General features: G+C 41.8%; 1 long non-coding RNA gene across 1 annotated transcript; it reads right to left on the reverse strand.

Annotated features, from left to right (window-relative positions):
* Positions 1–4,849: 4,849 nt before the first annotated feature.
* On the reverse strand, positions 4,850–18,957 carry LOC113934528. Its single transcript, XR_003523719.1, has 4 exons — positions 18,464–18,957; positions 17,851–18,000; positions 15,375–15,432; positions 4,850–5,355 (listed from the first exon to the last, which is right to left on the reverse strand). It is a non-coding gene; the product is annotated as an uncharacterized LOC113934528 (long non-coding RNA).
* Between the last annotated feature and the right edge of the window lie 5,979 nt (positions 18,958–24,936).

The following is a 24,936-nucleotide window of genomic DNA, read 5'->3' on the forward strand; positions in this document are numbered from 1 at the left end:
TTTCTGAGTCTCTACCTTAGTCATGTAGTTTATAGACGGTATATAGTATGGTTTCATGTTTGGACTCAATCTGAGTTTTTCATTTTCTAAGAATTTTATCCCACTTTCATGTAGTGTTATCACAGAGGTTTGTTCTGCTTCTGCATTCTTATTTCAAAAAGTCTTCGTCTATTTTGGCTGCTGTAACACAAATACCATAGGCTGGGTGGCTTAAACAACATTTATTTCTCACGGTTCTAGAGGCTGGGAAGTCTAAGATCAAGGCACTACCAGATTGGGTGCCTGGCCAGAGCCTGCTTCCTGTTTCATAGACTGTGGTTTTCTAGCTGTGTCCTCACATGGAGGAAAAGAGAGATCGGAAGTAAGTTGTCTTGTGACCCTGGAAAAGGTTAGGGTTAGGATGAGGGCTCTACCCTTATGACCTCATCTAATCCTATGCACGTCATATTATCACGTGGTGGTGGTGGTGGGGGGGTGTTTTGACATAAATTTTGAGAGGGCCACAAACATTAAGTCCCTAACATAGTCTGAGTTTCCTTTATATGCCTTTTCTTGGTAGTCTACTTCATCACTGCCATCCAGACAAGTCCGGGTTTTTTTTTGTTCAAATAGGTAAAATGTTTACTTTTATATCTCTTCAAATACAGATTTTTGTTTAGATCTTCTGAGCTCTGTCCCAGACTATTAGCATACATTATTTACATTATTATTTCTACATTATACATAATGGATTTTTAAAGGACACCAAAATAGGGTGACAAGTTGGTCTGAAATTTCAAAGTCCTGCTAATCTTTTTCTACTGAATAGCTCTCATATTTTGAGTACCATGGACCAGGCATTTCACATGTTATCTCATTTAGTTTGTAGATTATTTTTAGGAAATGGGCATTATTCCCATTTTCATGTGAAGAAATCAAGTCTCAAAAGATCTAGTAAATGCCCAACTTCAAACAGTAGTGGATTTGAACCATAGTCTTTCTAGTTTCTGCTCTTTCCTGTTCTTCACATTCCTTCTACATCTTGAGGAAAGAAATAAAAGCCAGGCTATATCATCTCTGTTTTTGTTGATGAATCAAAGGAAAGGGTTGGAAGTGAGACTTCTCTTAAGTATAATTTACTTTTGACTTTTGAACTATGTAGATGTTTTGGTTTTTTTCTGAAGACTAAAATCAGCAGGGAAAATAGAGTTAACCCTAAAATTGAAAATAAATTGAAATTATTAACCTTAACTCTTTATCAAATTGGTTACATAACTACACAGAGAAAAGAATTATTTCTAGTGACGCTAGAAGATATTCTTCTGGTATACATTCTTGGTAAAGTATATTCTAAGGAAAAAAGAATTGCAAATAATTTCAATCTTCACTTCATAGTTTTATTAAGAATAATATTTATGTTATAATTTTGAAATATATAATTTTATATGTTCTGAAAGGACAAATGAGAATGTTCATGTTAAGATCCAAACTTTTCATTGTGAAAGGAGATACATATAAAAGTTGAAGTAAAAACCCTGTGTTAAATTTGATATATTAATATGAACTCAAGGTTTAGATATTTTTACTTTCTCTGGTCACTGAAAGGACCTAAAAGCAACAATATCCCAGTAGCCATATTAACTGAGGATCTACCCTTCCTACTTGTTTTTGCTGCCAGTTCTGGCAAAGCCTCATCATTTGGGTGAGAAAGGACTGGGTGTTCCAGGCTAAGACTGCTTCAGGTAAGGAAATAAGTCAATGTTTAATTCAGTAGGTGGGGATTTTAAAGTTGTTTGCCAGGGGTGAGGTCTACCCCAGTCCTCTTCATCATCATTTTGTAAAGGCTACATTGCTCACTAATGCTTTTATGTGAAAGTGGATAGGTAAACATGAAGGCAGGGTCGTTTCCTATGTTTGGATTAATGCTGGGTGGGAATCTGGAGGTGAGAACAGAAAATCCTGAGAATTTAAATCCCTGGGAATTAGCAAAAACTCCTGAAAGAACTTGAGATCTTCAAAGGCTATATAATTGGTAGGATCGAAGCTGAGGTGACCAACGGGGACGACCCAGCTAATATCTAGGTTGTAGGAGGCATAAGTGTTATCTAGGATACAAGGAAAGGATGGAATTGGAAAAATACTAAGGCCCAGAGAAGGATAGAAGGATCTAGAAGGCCCCGGGAAGGGTGAAGGGATCTACTAGTCTGGATGCTGTGGGGAGGGACTGTGGGCTCACCTTCCTCTTTAAGGGCCCTCTCCCACCTCAAAAACACTGTCACTGTCCCCTAACTCCCATGGTGGGGCCCTAGAACTTTAGTCTACAGTGCATATTTCTCAGTGTCAGTTGAGACTTCTGTGCACTTCAGATAAACTGCTTTCAGTTGCTTCTCAGGGAGCTTTGGGGCACTAGTTCCATTTTATATTTTCTGTGAGTATGGGGTTCCTTTTTCTGTTCCTCTATTTACAGAGGCATCAAAATTTACCAACATTTAGGGAAAAACAGACACATCAATTTGGCAAAGGAACCTTAGGGCCAGCCCCCAGCAGAGATGAACCTTTTCCTCTTCCTACTTTCCTAGATCAATTATGTTGCTGCAGAGAGCCACCGGAGATGGAAACTCTCAGGAAAGACTAGAATTCACTGAGGGGCACAGGGCAGGGGTAGGGGTGGGAACTAGGGTTTATATTCAAAGCTCAGAGACCCTCTTTCTGGGTGTGGTAGAGGGCTCCATGATAGAACCCTGACAACAGTGAGTTACTGGCCATAGATTGGATCATTAAAAGGATTCAGGATACCTGTAGGAGGACAGAGTCCCTCAACTCCATTCATCAGTCATGATCCCAACTCTCATCTATCTCTGGGCCAAGTTTCCCTTTGTGTTAGGGCTGATATGAAGAACAATGCTACTAGCCTTTGGAAGCCTCAAATCAGATGCTGGAGCCCAAGTTCTGTCATCAAGGTCAAGTCCTATGTGAAGGAGTACACATGAGCTTGCCATCCTGGGAAATTTGTGTCTTTCATCTGAAGAGGATAAGGACTGAAAAATCAATGGAGCATGACATACAGAAAACCCTTCTTGAAATTTTTGCAGAAGGAAAAGTGGCAATATTTTACCCACTTTCAAGTGAATAACAGAGATGGATCCCAGAGCTCTATTAATTCAATATAGAAAATCGGATTATCCGTGAATAATGAATAATGAACGTGTGCAGCTAGCCTAGAGAGAAGAGAGTGAGAATTTGGTCCTAGCCACTCACTCTAGTCTCTTAAGATCAGTGCGGAGTCAAAAAGAGGAACAAAGGTGTAGCACTAAAAGGCAAGGTTTTGTCGGGTCAACTGTGGGATGCCCAAGGTTTAACCTTAATCTTACCTATCCCTGAGGACACAGGTCCACAACCTCTGAGAATGGCAGTTCCTAGAGCAAGTCCCTATTAGAGAACAGAGCTCTTAGAGGGGGCCGTGTAGATCTATTGGAACCACTGTTTGTGTTGGGGGAAGAACTCCCGGGTCCTGATTTTGGACAAGCTGTCTGACTTCCCCAAGGTTCAGTTTCCTCCTCTGAGGTGTCACCTAGTCTCCGTACCTCACAGGGTTGTTGTGAGGATCTCATGAGAGAATGTCTGGGAAAGGCCTTCCCATTCTTGTCATGGGCTATTTTATCTTGTGTACTAATTTTGTTCCTTTCAGAGTCTTAGTCTTTCAAGAGCCTGCCCCAAAGGATCATTCCACAAAACCTCCTAAAATATCACTTTGCTCCTCTCTTCACCACAAGTAACCCAAGCTCTTGGATTCTCAGATTGGAGAGGATGACTGGAAGAATCGGATGGGAGCAGAGGACAAGCTTTTCCAGAGAACAGGAGAGATCTCTCTCTCCCCTCTCCTGTGTCCCTCTTCCTAGAATGACTTGTGCAGTGGCAGGGCCCAGTGCAGCCTGGGGTTGACGTTGGCTCGGAAGCCTGTAGGGAAGGGAATGTGAAAGAAAGTCTTGGTGTGAGGAATGAGGGAAGCATTGTGAAGTCTGGGAAGTGGGGGAACACAGTGTGTTTCTAGCTCTGCCAGGCCCCCGTCCCAGCTCACTGACTTTAGCTTACTCCTCTTGTCTTCTGCAGCCACATGGACAAACCCCCCGTTACAGGAAGTTTGTAGCAACAGTTTTGTCAGGATCCCCACTGTGAGTTTTGTGATTTAGTGGCCTTGGAAGATGACGTCCTGCTATGTAGGGAGCCTGTGGAAGATGCTGCTCCCTTAGAGCCCATGGCTCCCCACCACTCCTCTGAGGGGCTTAGCTCGGTCTCTGCCTTTAGCCTCTCAATGACCTTCAGAAGGCCTAGAACGGACCCCTCAGCCCCTGTACCTCTGGTTTCCACCTTCTAACTGGATTCTACAGACGCCCAAGTTCCAGACCGTCTGCAGCCTCCGTAACACTGCCTTCCACATTCTCTGTGCACTCTCCAGAGGCATAGTCACCTCAGTTGCTTCTTTGCCTGCGTACCCTTTGGGACCCCTCTTCCCTCAGTGAACTCTTCCCGTCTCTTTTCCTCTCATTGTGTCCCATTTTCTCAAAACACCTCTTTGTCACTCATTTTACCATCATCACTGGCTTTCCTTTTGTGAAAATTTGGGTGGAAAAGGTTTTTTTTCACAAAAGGTTTCTGAGCATTTTTTGTTTAGGAACCCAGACTTCCTTTCTATGTGTGATGTGACACGTTTTAGAATTCTGGTTGTTTGACCCGTCATACTATTTTTCATCCCCAGATCACTTCTTGGTTGAGTCTTAACACCTAGGAAGTACTTTGATCAATTCCATGACATTGATAGCAAAGGAAGTTGGATGGCGCCCAAAGGCAAGTACGTACAAAGCCAGCAGACAGTGTAATTGCATGTTGTAGCCAAATGGTAAGCAAACTGCAGCCTGGCACTGGACTCATACTGAGGAATGACTACGGCAAAATACCCACACACAAACACACAACAGCATGAAAGATAAAAACCTTGGAGATATCATGGTTAATAGGTAAAGAGTGTCAACAGTTTAAACCTTAACTTTACAGGAAGGGGGAAAAAAGAGCAAAAGCACATGCAGATTAAAGCACCACCATGGTAGCTCTGGTGGTCTTGTCTGGTGGGTCTTGAGGGAAGGTGACACTTCCTGTGGTTACCAGCATGGTCCCAATGGTCTTGGGTGGAAGGGGCACCTTCCTGCCCTCATCTGTTTTGTTTCCTCAGATGGTGCTGTTTGAGGTCTCAGGACAGCCTCCCAGTAGGTCCATGTGGCTTATGTCTTTTGACTTGGGAGGCACGAGTTTACTGTTGTGTTTAGCTGTTCACAGTACCTGGTAAGGTCCTTCTCACCGAGTCCTTCTCCGCTGTCTCATCTAGTAACAAAAAAATGAGGAAATTTGTGTTATTCAAGAGAATGACAGGACAGAGAGTTAACAGAATATTTTGGTGACTCAAAAGAAAACTGTTATCTAGACACAAAAAAACTTGGGTCATTTTATGGAAAGAAAACCCTAATTCTATTCTTTTTGTGTACTGTCTATGTTACAATTTGCAGTAAGAAACTTAGAAGCCTTTTTCTGTGAACAAATCCATTGATGTGGAATATATCCCTGAAGCTGTCTTTTTGTCATTTATAGAATTAAAATTTATTAATGTGTCTTTATATGTATATGTAGGCATACATAAACATGTATATACAATAAAGTTAATTTTAGTCTTACTGTATAATTTATCTTAGCATATAAAAACAGATGTATATATTACATTGAATTATCATTTAATAAAATAAAAATTCCTTAACAGATAAATCATATTCATTCTTACATATACATTCGTATTTTCTGTAATTATTACACTAAATATAGGCTTAATCATTTTTAGTTCTAACTGTATAATCAAGGTAACCAAATTTTGTTTTCTCCAGACACGGACAAATAAAAGGTAAGAAACCAAGAACTGACTGACTAAATTTTTAGGAGTACACATTTTAGATTACCTTTTACACTTTCAGGAGGCAGAATAAACACACTGTCCAAAGGCACTTACACATTTTATTAATAGAATTAGTAGTTAATTTAATTCTATTAATCTACAATCCTTATATATGAATAAGGATAAATTAAAACTGTTATATTTCATATATAGTTAAAAGCTTAGAAACTGTTCAGGTATCCAAATGTTATATATCAAGTAACACAACATTTTCTAAAGTCTTAACATTTTAACTAAGTATTTAGAAATTACAGTGTTAGCTAACACATTAAATCCTTATGATTTGGAGTACTGTAAGAATTTTACAAGATCACAACCCTTTACAAGACATCTGTCCTATGATTTCACTTAAACACTCTTTTATATTTTGTAATCTTAAAAAGTTTGCTTCAACAGTGATTCTTTTTTTGTCCCATAAAACCAATATACAAAATTTAGAAGGTTTAAATCTTGAAGTTTTTTTTTTTATTAAGATTTTGTTTATTTATTTGACAGAGAGAGAGAGAGTGTACAAGTAGGCAGAGCGGTAGACAGAGGGAGAGGGACAAGCAGGCTCCTGACCTGGGGCTCGACCCCAGGACCCTGGGATCGTGACCTGAGCCGAAGGCAGATGCTTAATCGACTGAGCCACCCAGGCGCCCCTAAATCTTGAAATTTTAGTCCTAGTTTTTTATAAACTAGAATACTGTCTCAGCATTAATTTTATGTAGCAAAGCCAGAGCAATAGCTTTATATAATAAAACCAAGGCAATATGGACATAGAGTTGTCTTTAATCAGTATGATTAACCCATTCCAATTTGCCCAAAATTTATTTATGAGAAAATTACAGGACAATTTAAAAATATACTTTGTAAACTTTGTATTTGTGAAATAAAACTTAAATAATCTTAAACTCATATTTAAAAGCTCTTTTTTATTGTTATGTTAATCACCATACATTACATCATTAGTTTTGGATGTAGTGTTCCATGACTCATTGTTTGTGCATAACACCCAGTGCTCCATGCAGAACGTGCCCTTTAATACCCATCACCAGGCTAACCCATCCCCCCATCCTCCTCCCCTCTAGAACCCTCAGTTTGTTTTTCAGAGTCCATCCTCCCTCATGGTTCGTCTCCCCCTCTGACTTATTCCCCTTCATTCTTCCCCTCCTGCTATCTTCTTCTTCTTTTTTTTTTTTTTTGTTCTTAACATATATTGCATTATTTGTTTCAGAGGTACAGATCTGTGATTCAACAGTCTTGTACAATTCACAGCACTCACCATAGCACATACCCTCCCCAATGTCTCTCACCTGCCACCCCATCCCTCCCACCCCCCACCACTCCAGCAACCATCAGTTTGTTCCTGAGATTAAGAATTCCTCATATCAGTGAGGTCATATGATACATGTCTTTCTCTGATTGACTTATTTCACTCAGCATAACACCCTCCAGTTCCATCCATGTCGTTGCAAATGGCAAGATCTCATTCCTTTTGATGGCTGCATAATATTCCATTGTGTATATATACCACTGCTTCTTTATCCATTCATCTGTTGATGGACATCTTGGCTCTTTCCACAGTTTGGCTATTGTGGACATTGCTGCTATAAACATTGGGGTACATGTACCCCTTCGGATCCCTACATTTGTATCTTTGTGGTAGATACCCAGTAGTGCAATTGCTGGATCGTACGGTAGCTCTATTTTCAACTGTTTGAGGAACGTCCATACTGTTTTCCAGAGTGGCTGCACCAGCTTGCATTCCCACCAACAGTGTAGGAGGGTTCCCCTTTCCCCGCATCCCCGCCAACATCTGTCGTTTCCTGACTTGTTAATTTTAGCCATTCTGACTGGTGTGAGGTGGTATCTCATTGAGGTTTTGATTTGGATTTCCCTGATGCCGAGCGATGTTGAGCACTTTTTCATGGGTCTGTTGGCCGTTTGGATGTCTTCTTTGGAAAAATGTCTGTTCATGTCTTCTGCCCATTTCTTGATTGGATTATTTGTTCTTTGGGTGTTGAGTTTGATAAGTTCTTTATAGATTTTAGAGACTAGCCCTTTATCTGATATGTCATTTGCAAATATTTTCTCCCATTCTGTCGGTTGTCTTTTGGTTTTGTGGACTGTTTCTTTTGCTGTGCAGAAACTTTTTATCTTGATGAAATCCCAATAATTCATTTTTGCCCTTGCTTCCCTTGCCTTTGGTGATGTTTCTAGGAAGAAGTTGCTGCGACTGAGGTCGAAGAGGTTGCTACCTGTGTTCTACTTTAGGATTTGGATGGACTTCTGTCTCACATTTAGGTCTTTCAACCATTTGGAGTCTATTTTTGTGTGTGGTGTAAGGAAATGGTCCAGTTTCATTCTTCTGCATGTGGCTGTCCAATTTTCCCAACACTGTTTGTTGACGAGACTGTCTTTTTGCCATTGGACATTCTTTCCTGCTTTGTCAAAGATGAGTAGACCATAGAGTTGAGGGTCCATTTCTGGGCTCTCTATTCTGTTCCATTGATCTATGTGTCTGTTTTTGTGCCAGTACCATACTGTCTTGATGATGACAGCTTTGTAATAGAGCTGGAAGTCCGGAATTGTGATGCCACCAGCTTTGCTTTTCTTTTTCAAGATTCCTCTGGCTATTCGGGGTCTCTTCTGATTCCATACAAATTTTAGGATGATTTGTTCCATTTCTTTGAAAAAAGTGGAGGGTATTTTGATGGGGATTGCATTGAATGTGTAGATTGCTCTAGGTAGCATTGACGTCTTCACAATGTTTGTTCTTCCAGTCCATGAGCATGAAACGTTTTTCCATTTCTTTGTGTCTTCAATTTCTTTGATGAGTATTTTATAGTTTTCTGAGTACAGATCCTTTGCCTCTTTGGTGAAATTTATTCCTAGGTATCTTATGGTTTTGGGTGCAGTTGTAAATGGGATCGACTCCTTGATTTGTCTCTCTTCTGTCTTGTTGTTGGTGTATAGGAATGCCACTGATTTCTGTGCATTGATTTTATAGCCTGCTACTTGACTGAATTCCTGTATGAGTTCTAGCAGTTTTGGGGTGGAGTCTTTTGGGTTTTCCACATACAGTATCATATCATCTGCAAAGAGTGAGAGTTTGACTTCCTCTTTGCTGATTTGGATGCCTTTGATTTCTTTTTGTTGTCTGATTGCTGTGGCTAGGACTTCTAATACTATGTTGAATAGCAGTGGTGAGAGTGGACATCCCTGCCACGTTCCTGACCTTAGGGGTAAAGCTCTCAGCTTTTCCCCATTGAGAATGACATTTGCTGTAGGTTTTTCATATATGGCTTTTATGATATTGAGGTATGTGCCCTCTATCCCTATACTGTGAAGAGTTTTGATCAAGAAAGGATGCTGTACTTTGTCAAATGCTTTTTCTGCATCTATTGAGGGGATCATATGATTCTTGTTCTTTCTTTTGTTAATGTATTGTATCACGTGATTGATTTGCGGATGTTGAACCAACCTTGCAGCCCAGGGATAAATCCCACTTGGTCATGGTGAATAATCCTTTTAATGTACTGTTGGATCCTTTGGCTAGTATTTTGGGGAGAATTTTTGCATCCATGTTCATCAAGGATATTGGTCTGTAATTCTCCTTTTTGATGGGGTCTTTGTCTGGTTTGGGGATCAAGGTAATGGTGGCCTCATAAAATGAGTTTGGAAGTTTTCCTTCCATTTCTATTTTTTGGAACAGTTTCAGGAGAACAGGTATTAATTCTTCTTGAAATGTCTGATAGAATTCCCCTGGGAAGCCATCTGGCCCTGGGCTTTTGTTTGTTGGGAGATTTTTGATGACTGTTTCAATTTCCTTAGTGGTTATAGGTCTGTTCAGGTTTTCTATTTCTTCCTGGTTCAATTTTGTTAGTTGATACATCTCTAGGAATGCATCCATTTCTTCCAGGTTATCTAATTTGCTGGCATAGAGTTGCTCATAATATGTTCTTATAATTGTTTGTATTTCTTTGGTGTTGGTTGTGATCTCTCCTCTTTCATTCATGATTTTGTTGATTTGGGTCATTTCTCTTTTCTTTTTGATAAGTCTGGCCAGGGGTTTATCAATCTTGTTAATTCTTTCAAAGAACCAGCTCCTAGTTTCATTGATCTGTTCTACTGTTCTTTTGGTTTCTATTTCATTGATTTCTGCTCTGAGCTTTATTATTTCTCTTCTCCTGCTGGGTTTAGGCTTTATTTGCTGTTTTTTCTCTAGCTCCTTTAGGTCTAGGGTTAGGTTGTGTATTTGAGACCTTTCTTGTTTCTTGAGAAAGGCTTGTATTGCTATATACTTTCCTCTCAGGACTGCCTTTGCTGTATCCCAAAGATTTTGAACAGTTGTGTTTTCATTTTCACTGGTTTCCATGAATTTTTTTAATTCTTCTTTAATTTCCTGGTTGACCCATTCATTCTTTAGTAGGATGCTCTTTAGCCTCCATGTATTTGAGTTCCTTCTGACTTCCCTCTTGTGACTGAGTTCTAGTTTCAAAGCATTTTGGTCTGAAAATATGCAGGGAATAATCCCAATCTTTTGATACCTACTGGTTGAGACCTGATTTGTGACCTAGGATGTGATCAATTCTGGAGAATGTTCCATGGGCACTAGAGAAGAATGTGTATTCCGTTGCTTTGGGATGGAATGTTCTGAATATGTCTGTGAAGTCCCTTTGGTCCAGTGTTTCATTTAAAGTCTTTATTTCCTTGTTGATCTTTTGCTTAGATGATCTGTCCATTTCAGTCAGGGGGGTGTTAAAGTCCCCCACTATTATTGTATTGTTGTCAATATGTTTCTTTGCTTTTGTTATTAATTGCCTTATATAATATAATTGGCTGCTCCCATGTTAGGGGCATAGATATTTACAATTGTTAGATCTTCTTGGTGGATAGACCCTTTAAGTAGGATATAGTGGCCTTCCTCATCTCTTATTACAGTCTTTGTTTTAAAATCTAATTTGTCTGATGTAAGGATTGCCACCCCAGCTTTCTTTTGGTGTCCATTAGCATGGTAAATGGTTTTCCACCCCCTCACTTTTAATGTGGGGGTGTCTTTGGGTCTAAAATGAGTCTCTTGCAGACAGCATATGGATGGGTCTTGTTTTTTAATCCAATCTGATAGTCTGTGTCTTTTGATTGGGGCATTTAGCCCATTTACAATCAGGGTAACTATTGAAAGATATGAATTTAGTGCCATTGTATTGCCTGTAAGGTGACTGTTACTGTATATTGTCTGTGTTCCTTTCTGGTCAATGCTGCTTTTAGGCTCTCTCTTTGCTTAGAGGACCCCTTTCAATATTTCTTGGAGGGCTGGTTTTGTGTTTGCAAATTCCTTTAGTTTTTGTTTGTCCTTGAAGCTTTTTTATCTCTCCTTCAATTTTCAATGACAGCCTAGCTGGATATAGTATTCTTGGCTGCATATTTTTCTCGTTTAGTGCTCTGAAGATCTCATGCCAGTCCTTTCTGGCCTGCCAGGTCTCTGTGGATAGGTCTGTTGCCAATCTAATGTTTCTACCATTGTAGGTTACAGATCTCTTCTCCCGAGCTGCTTTCAGGATTTTCTCTTTGTCTCTGAGACTCGTAAGTTTTACTATTAGATGTCGGGGTGTTGACCTATTATTATTGATTTTGAGAGGGGTTCTCTGTGCCTCCTGGATTTTGATGCCTGTTTCCTTCCCCACATTAGGGAAGTTCTCTGGTATAATTTGCTCCAATATACCTTCTGCCCCTCTCTTTCTTCTTCTTCTGGGATCCCAATTATTCTAACGTTGTTTCATCTTATCGTATCGCTTATCTCTCGAATTCTGCCCTAGTGATCCTGTAGTTGTTTATCTTTCTTTTTCTCAGCCTCTTTATTTTCCATCATTTGGTCTTCTATATCGCTGATTCTCTCTTCTGCCTCATTTATCCTAGCAGTTAGTGCCCCCATTTTTGATTGCACCTCATTAATAGCCTTTTTGATTTCGACTTAGTTAGATTTTAGTTCTTTTATTTCTCCAGAAAGGGTTTCTCTAATAACTTCCATGCTTTTTTCAAGCCCAGCTAGTATCTTTAAAGTCATGATTCTGAACTCTAGGTCCCACATCGTACTAATGTCCATATTGAGTAGGTCCCTGGCAGATGGTACTACCTCTTGTTCTTTTTGCTGAGGTGATTTTTTCTGTCTTGTCATTTTGTCCAGAGAACAGATGAATGACAGAACAAAATGCTAACAGGTTAACAACGTCCCCAGCAAATATACTCTATACAAATCAGAAAAGACCTGAAACAGGGGAAAAGAAAGGGAAAGAAACAAGAGAAAAAAAAAAAAAGAAAAGAAAAAGATAAAGATAAAACAAACAAAAACAGAACAAAAAAAACACAATATGATCAAATATGATCAGGCTAGTGCATAGATTAGTGCCACACACTAGATTTTGGGCATATTTTGGTCTGTTAGAAGAAAGTGCCTCCTAAAATTTTAAAGGAAGAAAGACATATATGTACAAAATAAGGGTTGATACAATGAAGGGATGGAAGATGACTGTAAAGATGAGAATTATAAAAGATTTTATAAAAGGAATTGATAAGAAGTTGTTTGAAAAAAGAAAGAAGAAGATTTAAAAAAAAAAAAAAGAGAAAAAGGGAGAGAATGTGATCAGGCAGGTTAGAACAAAGCCGTACACTAGTGATTTAGGGTATATTTTGATCTGTTAGAAGAAACTGTATCTCAAAATTTTAAAGAGAGAACAACTTATATGTATATACCAAAAATAAGGGTAACTACTATGAAGGGATAAAATATGACTCTAAAAATGAAAAATAAAAAACGTTTTTTTTTTAAAAAGAGACTGATAAGATGTTGGTTGAAAAAGGGAAAAAGAAAAATTAAAAAAAAAACAGTTAAAAAAATTAACTTTGAAAAACAAATGAATCATGGTAAAAAAGCCATGAATTCTATGTGCCGTATTCCCCTAGCGCTGGAGTTCTCCTGTTCTCCTTGATTTGTAAACTTGGTCTTGGCTTGCTGGCTGTTGGTGCTGATCTTCTGGGGGAGGGGCCTGTTGCCATGGTTCCCAAATGTCTTTGCTGGAGGCGGAATTGCCCCGCCCTTATCGTCGTCCGGGCTAAGCAATCTCCTCGGGTTTGCTCCCAGGAGCTTTATGTTCCTCACAAGCTTCCGGCACAGCTTTGGAGGACCAGGGTGAAAATGGTGGCCTCCCAATCTCAGCCCGGCGGAGCCGAGAACTTGGGGCCCTGCTCCCCAGTGCGCCCCCAGAGAAAAGCAGTCACTCCCATCTCCCCGGGCTCCGGCCGCACTCCGTGCTCACCCGGCCTGTGACCGAGCGTTTCTATCTCTGGCTCCCGACCCCGTGTGGAGTCTCCAAACCCAGCAGATCCCTGCGGTGCGCTCCCGCTCCGCTCCTCCCGGGGGAGGAAGGGGAGTCTCCCCGGATCTGCTGCTTGTTGGGTCCCTGCTGGAGGAGCAGTGGCCCGACTGGGCCGCGGATCACAGTTTATGGCCACCCCGAGCTGAGAGCCCGCACCTCGGCTCCGTCTCTGCAGCCGGCTTCCCCGCTCCGATACCTGGGAGCTCTGCCACACTCAGGCACCCCCGGTCTTTCTGTGACCCCAAGGGTCCTGAGACCCCACTGTCCCGCGAGGGTTCCACCCCCTGCTTAGCCACTGGAGCGACGTCCCTCAGCGGAACCAACTTCTAAAAGTTCCGATTTTGTGCTCCGGGCTCTATCACTTGCCAGAAGCGGCCGATGGAGGCCCCTCCCCCGCCGTCTATCCTCCCGAATATCGCCTCGGATTCACTTCTCCACACGTCCTACCTTCCAGTAAGTGGTCGCTTCTCTGTTCAGAGAGTTGTTGCTACTCTCTTCTTCGATCTCCTGTTGAGTTCGTAGGTGTTCAGAATGGTTTGATCCCTATCCAGCTGAATTCCTGAGACCAGACGAAATCCAGGTCTCCTACTCCTCCGCCATCTTGCTCCACCTATTTAAAAGCTCTTATAGTGAAACTAAGATCTCTCATAGCTATAGTAATGAAGGTTATTAAATACATTTGTCTATATTTTATAATGCAAATTTTTATTTTCTTTTTTCTTACATATTTTTGACTTTTTAGTGTGCAACATAATGACAATGATTTTTTTTCCTGAGCATCAAATTGATTTTTAGAATTTCCCAATTGAGGGAAAAACAGAGGGATAGAACAACAAAGTTGAGTGAAATGTAGTTTTAGACAAATATGAAATTATCAGTGTAAAAGGTTATCTTCTCTCTGTGAGAAGCGAGAAAGTTTATATGCAGGAGAAATTTTTTCATATATACATAGGCACAAAAGAGAAAGTCATTACAGGTTTAAATAGTAACTCAAGCCCTTGACAATTTTATCAAGCCATACAATTAAAAGCCAGTGTTTATTAATCCCTATAGAAGGGAAACAGAAGGGAAATCTACATTAATCACAGTGCTCTCTTTCTTTTAGACCAGTTATACAATCTCCTCTTGAAAGTTTCTGTTCCCTTTTTACCTCAGGCATTTCTCGAATGAACATCCTTGTTCATGTCAAAGTTCCCCAAGTGGCCACTCTAATTCTAATTTATCCTCAGTGAAGTTATGCCAGGTGCTAACACAAGCTTATTAGCAGAGAAGCCCATGAGAGATTTTTGGACTGTTGATCAGAGGTAAAATATCACTTGTGTTTTAAGTGTTCAGCCCTAAGTTTAGGCTGCTTCTACTCGCTGACCTGAGAAATCAGCAGCCACCTGGCTCAAATATGTGGAGAGATCTTTCCCAAAGCCAATTTCTCATACCCAGAGAAGGCTGGAGAAAGTTCTCATAGACAAACAGAAGATGGTGTTAAAAGCCAAATTTTACCAGGGGACACTCAGGTCTGATCAAGAAACCAAAAATTGCAGCAAATATTAAAATGTTGTATCTTTGGTCCTTCAATATCAGAATCTAAATTCATTCTAAAACCACACAATTAAAGACAAAGAGACGTTCAATGTCTTGAGATTCAAGGAGTCTCAGATATGCACATTATTAGTGAGTCAAGGAGGCCAATGCTTAGTAGGGAAGGTCTTGACCAAATATCAAGAGAACCTCCAAATGTCGTATTTAGGACAACAGGAGTAAGGTTGTAGTTGACAAAGTCGGTTTTATTGCTTCATTACCATGATGGAGGTCACACACCAGAGGAACCATGGGGTGGGTCACCAAGAAAGGAAAATTACAATACAGTTTTGAGGAAGGGTGGCATTTAGATGAAATTTATATGAAACAGTATTTTGATAAGTTAAAGGAGGGCTGTGTTAAAAGGGGCAATATCAGGTCTGGATGGTGAAATGGACACAAGGTCTCCTTTTCTTCGAAATTACAAATTAAGATAGATGTGGAATATCATACGCCCAAACCCCTACCTTGAATCTCCCTGGGTTGGATATCAAGCAGCTGCTCTGTGTCAAGGTGAATTAGATCCTGTAGGCAAGGGCAGGATATTTTGTTATTACTGAAATTATTTTAAAAGTAATTTTTCTGATAAACTATGACTTTTAGAAAGCAAGATTTCTCACTAACAAAGTAATAGTCATGCTACTGAGTGTCATTAGAACACTTTACAGCGGCAGTGTTTCCTTGGGAGAAATAGAATTTTCTGCTAACTTTGCAGTTGGCTTTATCTGTGTTCTGTGTCTGTTTTCCCAGCTTGATGAATGGCATGGTGGATTTTCAGTTTCTCAGGCCAAACTAATTTTCACTTTCTCAACATGTAACTTGGTCTCTTGTTTTACCAGCCTGTAGAACTTGCCAGAAAGAAGCTGTGGTGGCATGGGACCTTTTCTGAAAGTGATTAATCTCTTCCCTTCTTTTCTGTTTCCCTGCTTCCTAGGATGGGCTGTGTAATTTTGGGGCCCTAGTGCAGCCTGGGGTTCCCGAAGGAGGAACCCATAGGGAACAGAATGAGAAAGCAAGCCTTGGGGTGAGGTATAAAAGGTGTACAGGTTCCCCACTATCCAAAAGTAGTGCGTTCTTATGAAAATTTTCATAAGCCAAAAAAAACGGCATAAAGCAAAGAGGCATTACCATTAATTTATATGGAAAATTTTTCTAATGTTCCCAGAATCCCCCCCACCCCCAAAAAACTTCTTAGGCTTTTCTGATACCTTAAGACACACCTTGCTAAAGGAGGCACAAAATAAATCAAGAGCAAGCACAGATGCTCACAGATATAGCTCAGAGGGTTGGCGGCTTGATGCTGAGATGCTGAGTATAGTTTTGGGGAAGGAGCTTGGGGTGCGTGTTGTCTCTGTAAAGGCTCTCTGCAACACAAACGCCAAAGGCTATTTTCACTGTTCACTTTTTTTGTAAAAGCAAAAATTCTCTTCGGATCTCTTTTGGGTAGCGAAAACAGGTGGTAGCGTAGGTCTTTCCTAAAAGCCAGGCTGCATAATACAAACTTTCAAAAAGCAGGGGAAATCTGGAACTACCTGAGTGGTCTGTGGGAGATGAAATGAAGGAATACACGTGAAATGCTTCCCAGGGTGTTTGCATATAGTAAGGTAGCGATATAGGTTGGTATCCACAAAAGGGCTCACTACAAAATCACTTTTTGCTTTCCATCTTTTGTTATAAAGGTGAAAATCCTCTTTGGATTTCTTTCAGCTAGCAAAAACAGGTGCTAAGGTAAGTCTTTTGGAAAAGCAAAGTGGTGTTATATGAACTTTGGAAAAGTTGGGGGAGGGTACCTGTATGATGAGTCTAGGATGTGGGGGAATGGGCAGGGGGAGCATGCCTTCGGTGCCCTTACTCTCTCTAGACCCTCTCGTTCCTATGCTGTTCCTGGGTTTAGTAACTGTGGGGTCAAGACCTGCGCAGGGAGGCTTGGGAAAGACCTCGCCATGGAGGCTGACCTGTGTCGAGCAGGCCCGTGGGAGATGCTGCTTTGTCAGTGTCCCCTTCGGTTCCTGCAGCTTCTCTGCCTGGGCCCTCCTCAACTCTGACCGCCACTCTCTTAGCAGACCTTCCAGAAAACCCATTACCAGTCCTTCTGGCTGAGCCGATATACTTCTGACCTATTTATCAGCCTCTCTTTCCAGGACCCTGCGGAGTCCCATCAACACTTGCCACTTTCCTAGCTTGTGTTGGACTCTGCTCCCACAGAGCCTGTTTTCTTCTCATTCCGTCCTGCCCTTCCCAGTGGGTCCCACTCCCTCAACCCTCCATTCACCCTATTATTGCTAGCAGAGGCTCTCCCACATTCTCGCTCATCTTTTTCTCTCCTCCCATAATGGCTTTATCTCCTCTGCCTGAGAGTCCTCCTTGCCTTGAGCTTGCCTAATCTTTCACTATTCTTCCTTCACCCCCACTACCAGCTTCCTCATTTTTTCCACAAGATCTCTCTGCCTCTACCCGTCTCCCAGGTCCCCTTATTCAGTCTCATCACGGAGCACTGGATCCCTTTTTGCCTCTGGAGCTACAATCATAACAGACTGTCTTCTACTCCCATCATTTACCCTTTCTCCTCTCCCCTGGAACACACTCAGATACTACACCCTCTTCCCCAACCAGATCCCACCCCTTCACGTGATGCTACCCTCTTTGTAAGGACGTCAGCCTCTTATTTCTCACCAAAACCTCATTCACTCCATGAATCCCTCGGATTCATTTGCCTGTCAACCCCTTCCACCAACTGTCTCTACCCCACCATTGCCAGTCTCTAACAATGACTCAGTTTGGCTCAATTTCAATCTTACTGAACATTGTTCCAGAGAGCTCAGCTTCAGAGCCCTTTTGTCTGGCCTCTTCTGCTACAACCACCTTAGGCACTGACTGCTCAAAACACTTGCCCCTATCAACCTTCTGGTGGCAGGTGTCTGCTGAGGACTTGTTTCTCCCTACCTTCTCATTCTGTAACTTCCAGCGCAGGTTTTTGTTTGTTTGTTTGTTTGTTTGTTTGTTTCTATCAGGTTCCTTCTCTGGGGAGATCCTATAACCAGATATGTGGATTCAGGTAGACACTCTTTCCTCAGCTCTACTGTCCAGAAGCTCCTGGAGATACAAGTCACAAAGAATGTGGATTTCCAGATTTGGGAGGAGAAAGAAGAAGGGATCATTTCTAAAGCGATAAAGGGCATATTACCAACTCTATTGTTGGTAAGCATCCCTTATCGTTGTGCACTACTCCACAGCCCTCTGACTCTTCTGGAGATATGAAGGCAAACTAGAGAAATCGCATAGTCTGTAGGAGCTTACAAATCCCCAAGCCTTCACAGAATCAGCAGCAGAAATGTAGTTAGCTCTTCTGAAGTCCCTGCTCTGCACAGTGAGTCCCTGCTGGCTGCTCTCCTGTTCTTTGACAGCTGTCCCCCATTAGTTTCCCTTCACTTATTCAATTTTTAATGCCCTCCTCCTGCAATCGTAATGCAGATAACCAATCCCCAGAGAAACCAATTCCCCACCTTAAAGCCTAGCCCTAGCCCTTGGGGAAAAGTTCTAGAGAGAAAGAACTTACCAAAGAAGGATGGTATGTATCTTCTCTAAGTTGAGTTTCCACTTTAGGAGTATGATGATGGAAATGAATTGGAATTCTTTCATGGAGGGAAATAGTTAAGGCCAAAGCATCTCCAGCTCTGGAGTAGCTGGGTCAGCAGAAGCCCTGTGTCCATAAGCTTCAGGCCCCAAGGAAAAGCCAGAAAAATAATGTAACCCCAAAGGATGAGAGGACCTTAGGAGATCCACAGCATAAATGCATCAAAGAAGGGAGGTAGGATTAGGGACATACCAAGCCAAAGAGTTGCCTTCCCAGCCCAGGGACTTAGGTGACACCCTAATGAAAAAATCCCGTAGTTTTTGCCCCAGCTGAAATAGACTTCTACAAAAAGTCACTTAAGGGGCGCCTGGGTGGCTCAGTTGGTTAAGCGACTGCCTTCGGCTCAGGTCATGATCCTGGAGTCCCGGGATCGGGTCCCGCATCGGGCTCCCTGCTCGGCAGGGAGTCTGCTTCTCCCTCTGACCCTCTCCCCTCTCATGCTCTCTATCTCATTCTCTCTCTCAAATAAATAAATAAAATCTTAAAAAAAAAAGTCACTTAGGAACAAAGGACGAGATGCTTGGTTCAGTGGCTTTGTCCCAGGACACAGCTAAGGGCAAGAAGGTCGCTTGCAAAAAACCTCCATCCCCTGTGCATCGTCCACATCCAGTTGAAACCAGAGGAGTTTGGGTAAAGTATCACAGTCATCGTTCCAAGCATTTGGGACACGTCAGTGAGAAAAACAAAACTGACTGCCCTTGTGGAGTTTACCTCTTTGGTCCTTGAGTCCGCGGCGGCTTCCTCTCAAACTACACAAAACTATCAAACCTCCTTCATTCTCCTCAAGCTTCTGCCCCGCCCACCTCCTCGAGAGATTTGCTGTGTGGCCCGCAAGCCTTCGGATGGGAACTTTTCATCATCAAATCTTCAAAACCGTTGCATCCCACCTTTCTTTCCTCCTTCCTTACTGCTGTGTGAAGGAGGGGTCCTTTTGGAAGGGCTTTCTTGACCCTCCCGAGGAGGGACCGGTGCTCTCACTTTGACCATCACAACTCTTGTTACACAGTCTTGTAACTTTGGACGACTCTCCAGCTTCTCTGAGCTTCCTTGAGGGGCCCTCTCAATCTCCCTCACAGCTGGCCTGGCGTATCACACCCAGCTAACGGTCAGCAATAACGGTGCAAGAGAATTCACGGGCAAAACTCGAGGGACTCGGGGGGCGGGGGGAGGGAGCAGGGGCGGGGCCATACTGGGCGGGGCTGCGGCCTGGGGGCGGGGTCTGCGCTGGGCTGGCTTTCCGCTTTCTGGTGGTGGTGGGCCTTGCTTCTCAGGCTGTTGAGTCGGGAAGGAAGAGCCGTGGCTTCACCCTCAGAGATGAGGTTAGGATGGGACCTTCCCCCATCCCTGCCTGCGGAGCTTCACCAGCTGTCCCTCACCTCAGCACCCCTGGGCCTCACAGTGGGGCCGCACGGGTCAGGGGCGGCCTCCGAAGGCCCGGAGAGACCCCGAGCACCAGCCGCCCTCTCTGCTGGAGCTCAGCGCAGGTCACCCTCATCATCGTCACCGTAGCACTGACCGCTGCCTGGTGAGGCCGCACCCCGCCCTAGCTGCCCAGCTCTAGGCAAGTGCCCGGGCCCGGGTCCCAGTGTCATCGTCCCAGGGGCTGGAGCACTACGCACATCTGCTTCGTGAGGCTGCTGCGGGAGTGGAAGGAGAGGTGGAAGGGGGCCTAGAACCTATGTTCAGCGCCGGGTTCGGGGCTGGCCCAGAGGCTCTGCCGCAGCTGCCGCAGGGGCTTGGCGAGGCCAGCATCTCACAGGACCAGTAGCCACACCGCAGAGGGTGCCCAGGCCGCGCTGGGCATTGTTTTCTGGGAAGCTGCCAGGAAGGCCCCGGCGTCTCCAGCGAGGCCAGGGGGATGGTTCCTGAGAGCCCCCAGGTGAAGGCCATCAGCGCAGCGTGAGGGTGGAGACACGAGGTCTCTTCCGAGGGGGCAGAGGCAGAAGCCGGTGCAGACTCCCGTGGCCTCCAGCACAGCTGGTGGAGGGGCCTTCACGACTCAGGTATGCTTCTATTACAGCCTTGCTTTGGTGGAGGGGGCCCTCAGTGTCAGGCCCTGTGATAGACAGGGCCTCTGGCTGTGACGGTCGTCACCAGGGACGGAAGCAAACGCTATGTTTCTTCTTTTTTTGGACAGGTTCTCTTACATGAGTATTACATGGCAAATTTGCAAGATGTAGATTACCCCATAGTAGTGGTGCTCATAGGCTCCACTCCAAACATTTAATACTAACACTTTGATGTATTTCTTTCCAGACTTTGCTATGAGGATTTTTGGTATTTAAATAATATATATACATATATATTTTTGAAAGGTCAGAAAACATTTAACATTTTATCATAAGCAATCTCTACATTATTGTATACTCTTCTAAACCTCATTTTTAGTTAATGTTCCATATTAACCATTCTGTTTTTTCTTTGATATTCAGGTTTGTTCTAAGTTTTTGATATAAGATGTTGCTTAACATATTTGTGGGTAATTGTACTTGCTTCTGAACTGTCTTATTCCAAAAATCACAACGCTTTTCTCGCACCTCAGATGATTTTCTAATCCAGGGTTCTACTCTTGAGCCATTTCTCTTCTTTTTCTGTAGTCTCCTTAGGTGAGGTTTCTACCTACCGAGTATGTTATTTCAATACTGACTTCTCCCTTTTGCTTCAAATTTATACCTCCAGATGCTTGCTAAACATTCCCAACCTTGATTTCCCACAGGTTCCCCAAACCTAACATCTGTAAATTTAGCTCTGCCAGCCGGGGGCTCTTGTTTTCCTAGTCCCAGTATCAATTGGTGGCACCTGGTCACCAAGCCAGAAACAGGTGAGCCTTTCTCTGCTCCGCCCCCTTCATCTTTCCCATGATTAGTCAGTCACCAATATTTAGCACCTGTCTGCTAAACAGTTCTCAACTTTTAATCTCCTCTCGATTCTTACTCGTACCCTGGTGGTTCAGGACCTCCTCATCTCTCACCAAACTATGCAAGTAGCCTCTTAACTAATCTCTGTTCTTAACTAATCCTCTGTTGCTGATCTCTGTTTTTTTTTTTTAGCTGCTTTTGTTAGTCTCTACTCTGCATTTTTTTTTTTTTACTCTAGTAATAAACGCCATTTTGTTCAGTGCTTGCATATCTTTACTGATTACGGTTTTTCTAGTTGGAGTGCCTCAGGCAGGTAAACACTAGAATTTTCACCACCTACTAGAGTAGGTCAGGGGCTTTATTTATTTTATTTTTTTCCAAGGAATTTGTCCATTTCATCCAACTTTTTTACTTTATTGTCATAGTTCATAATAGTTCTTTATTTTTCTTTTAATATTAGTAGATCTGGTACTGTTCCTTCTTTCCTTGATATTGTTAATTTGTGTCTTGTGATCAGTCTGACTAGGAGTTTATCAATTGTCTTTTTTTTTGGCAAAGAAACAGCTTTTGGCTTTATTGATTTTATTATTTTTCTGGCTTTTGATAGATTTCTGCTCATATTTTTATTATGTTCTTTTGTTTGCTTCCTTTGGTTTCCTTTTCCAGTTTCATAAGGTGACTACTTATTAGATCATTGATTTGAGACCATTCTTCTCTTCTTAATATAAGCTTATTTTTTTTCAAAGTGAACATAACCTCAAGATGTTATTGCCTTTATAATAACACAAAAGATGAAACTCAAAACTGGATCATTTGGCCTTTTCTCTTGTTATCTCCTCCTAGTTCAAAATGCTTGCATCTCTTAATAGCCGTCATTCTCTTAGATCTATAGTTGGGCCCCACGCATTCTGTGTTCTCGCCTTGGCACAATCTTCTCTGTGGTTTCAGCCTTTTTCTGGAAAATTGGCTTAGTCTGCTTACCATAGTCACTCTGCCTCCTGTCCCAACACTGCTTCCCCTGGACACATGAAAATCCTTACCCTTCTTGTACTGTGTTATTTTGTTGGTATCTGCTGCTTCTTACAGAAGCAGTTGGTATCACACTTCTTAGAGAAAGTCTGCTGGGTTTTAAGAATGTTTACCTTGGTTGTGTGGATACTTTCCCTAAACATGTTTAATGCTATGAATTTTCCTATAAATACTGATTTATCTGTAGTCCATATATTTTGATGCATTGTCTTCATTTTCAATTGAAATTATTTTTTAAATTTATTTGACTTTTTGAGTTATTTAGAAGTATGTTTTCAATTTTCAAATATTGGGGAATTCCCCACATATCTTTCTGTGTTGATTTCTAATTTAATTCCATTAGGGTAAGAGAACATACTTTGTACAATTTCAGTATTTTAAACTTCACTGAAGTCTTGTTTTATGAACAGTGTATCTTGGTGACCGTTTTTTGTATACTTGGAAAGAATACGTATTCTGTTTGTTGGATAGATTCTCTATAAATATTAGGTCGTTAGTTTATAGTGTTTTTCATGTCTTCCATGTCCTTCCTAATTTTCTTTCTGCTGCTTTTATTCCTGAGGGAGGATTGGTGAAGTGTCCAACTCTAGTCCTGGTGTTGTCTGTGTCTCCTGAGCTCCTAAGCTCCGTCAGTTTTTGCTTCATGCATTCTTCAAGCTCCACTGTTAGATGTATATACATTTAGGATTCTTAAGTCTTGTGGGTGAATTGTCTCCTTTATTATTTTCTAATGACTCTCTTTAATCTGTGGTAATACTCCTGTTCTGAAGTCCACTTTGTCTGGTATTCATAAAGGCCCCCCAGCTTTCTTTGGATTAGTGTTTTCATGGTATATCTTTTTACATCTTTTAATCTTTTAATGTAGTTATGTCTTAATCTCGAAGGTGAATTTCTTGTACACAGCATATGGTGGGGTCTTGCTTTTTTATCTGATCTGACAATCTCTGCCTTTTAGTTGAGGTGTGTAGACCATTTACATTGCTATTATTGATATGGTTATATTTAAGTCTACTATCTTGCCAACTGCTTATTATTTGTTCCATCTGTTGTTCCTTTTCCTACCTTTGCCAACTTGCTTTTGGATTATTTTTTACGTTTCTATTTTCTCTTCACTCTTATTAAACCTCTTTTAATATTTTTTTTTTCTGTGCATGTCACAGGATTTAAAATATTCATCTTCAAAAAAAGTCTTCAAATAATATTATACCACTTCATGTATAGTGTAAGAAACTGACAACAAGATATTTTTCCTTTTCCCCATCCTTTGTGCTATTATCATATACGTAGGAGCTGTATTATTTCAAATGAGTTTTAAATTTCTTAAGTAATATATGACTTTTTTTGTGTAAAAATATTAAAACATTTCGCATAGCCTAAAGTCCCCTTGACCATCCCTTCCCTGGAGATAAGCAAAGTTATCAGTTTCTTATACATTGTTTTAAACTTTTTCTATGCCTGTACTGTGTGTGTGTGTGTGCGTGCATGCAAATACATATACACTTAGAATATGTATAGTTAACTTTTTCACATAAAAGATACCATATTGTGCATACCAGTCTATGGCAGCTTCTTTTATCAACAGTGTATCTTGTCTGTCTACCCATATTAGTACCTCATTCTTTTGCTGTTTGCACCTCTGCTACATAGTACTCTATTAAGTGAGTTGCCCACCATGTTATTTAAGGTGATGGACCTTTGTTTGCTATTATTCATCATGATAAACAAGCTTCCAGTGAACATCCTTCTGTATGCCTTATTGTGGACATATGCAAGTGCTTCCCTAGAGTACTTGTCTAGAAGGGTAATTACATTTTTCATAGAACCCTCTAGCAAGAAATAAAGGGGAGAGGGGAGCAGAAATTAAAACGAGAAGGTTTTAGGGTTGCACTGAGGCTAGTGGGTGTGGTAGTGGGGGTGGTGGATGTGTTTGGGATATGATAGAGGATTTAAAGCCTTGGAAAGGCTTTGAAAAATCTTATGCAGTAATGGCATAATCTTTGGAACTCAGGGACATATGAGGGAACACAGATTCATTGCTATTTTCATGCCTTGGGTATAAAGAATCCACTTTTTTTCTTCACGGGAAGTAGAAAAGACTGGTGCGACTCATTTTGATGGTCAATCAGAGGGGTTGAATAACTTGCCCAAAGTCATATGGCTAGCAAAGGGCTTATTTTCTGGTTACCTCACAGCAGAATGGGTGACAGCCGAGTGGGCTTGGGAAAGTAATTGAATTTAGAGGTCATCTGGTTAGACACCTTCACTCTTCACATGGGAAGAGAGGCCTTGAGAGGAAAGAGACTTGCTCAAGGTCCCATATCAAGTCAGTGTCAAAGCTGGAGCTCCGGCCCTAAGTGCCAACATATTTCGGCCTGGCTGTAGGTGGCAGAAAAGCAGAAACAGGAAGGAGATAGCTTAGTCCAGCTAGGAAGTGGGGGACCAGGGAGACAGAGAAGCAAACAACATGGCCGCCGCCTCCGCCCCCTGCAGCCCACTCTCTTCCTTTCT

The sequence above is a fragment of the Zalophus californianus genome, chromosome 13, assembly GCF_009762305.2.
Source record: "Zalophus californianus isolate mZalCal1 chromosome 13, mZalCal1.pri.v2, whole genome shotgun sequence".
NCBI classification, from domain to species: Eukaryota; Metazoa; Chordata; class Mammalia; order Carnivora; family Otariidae; genus Zalophus; species Zalophus californianus.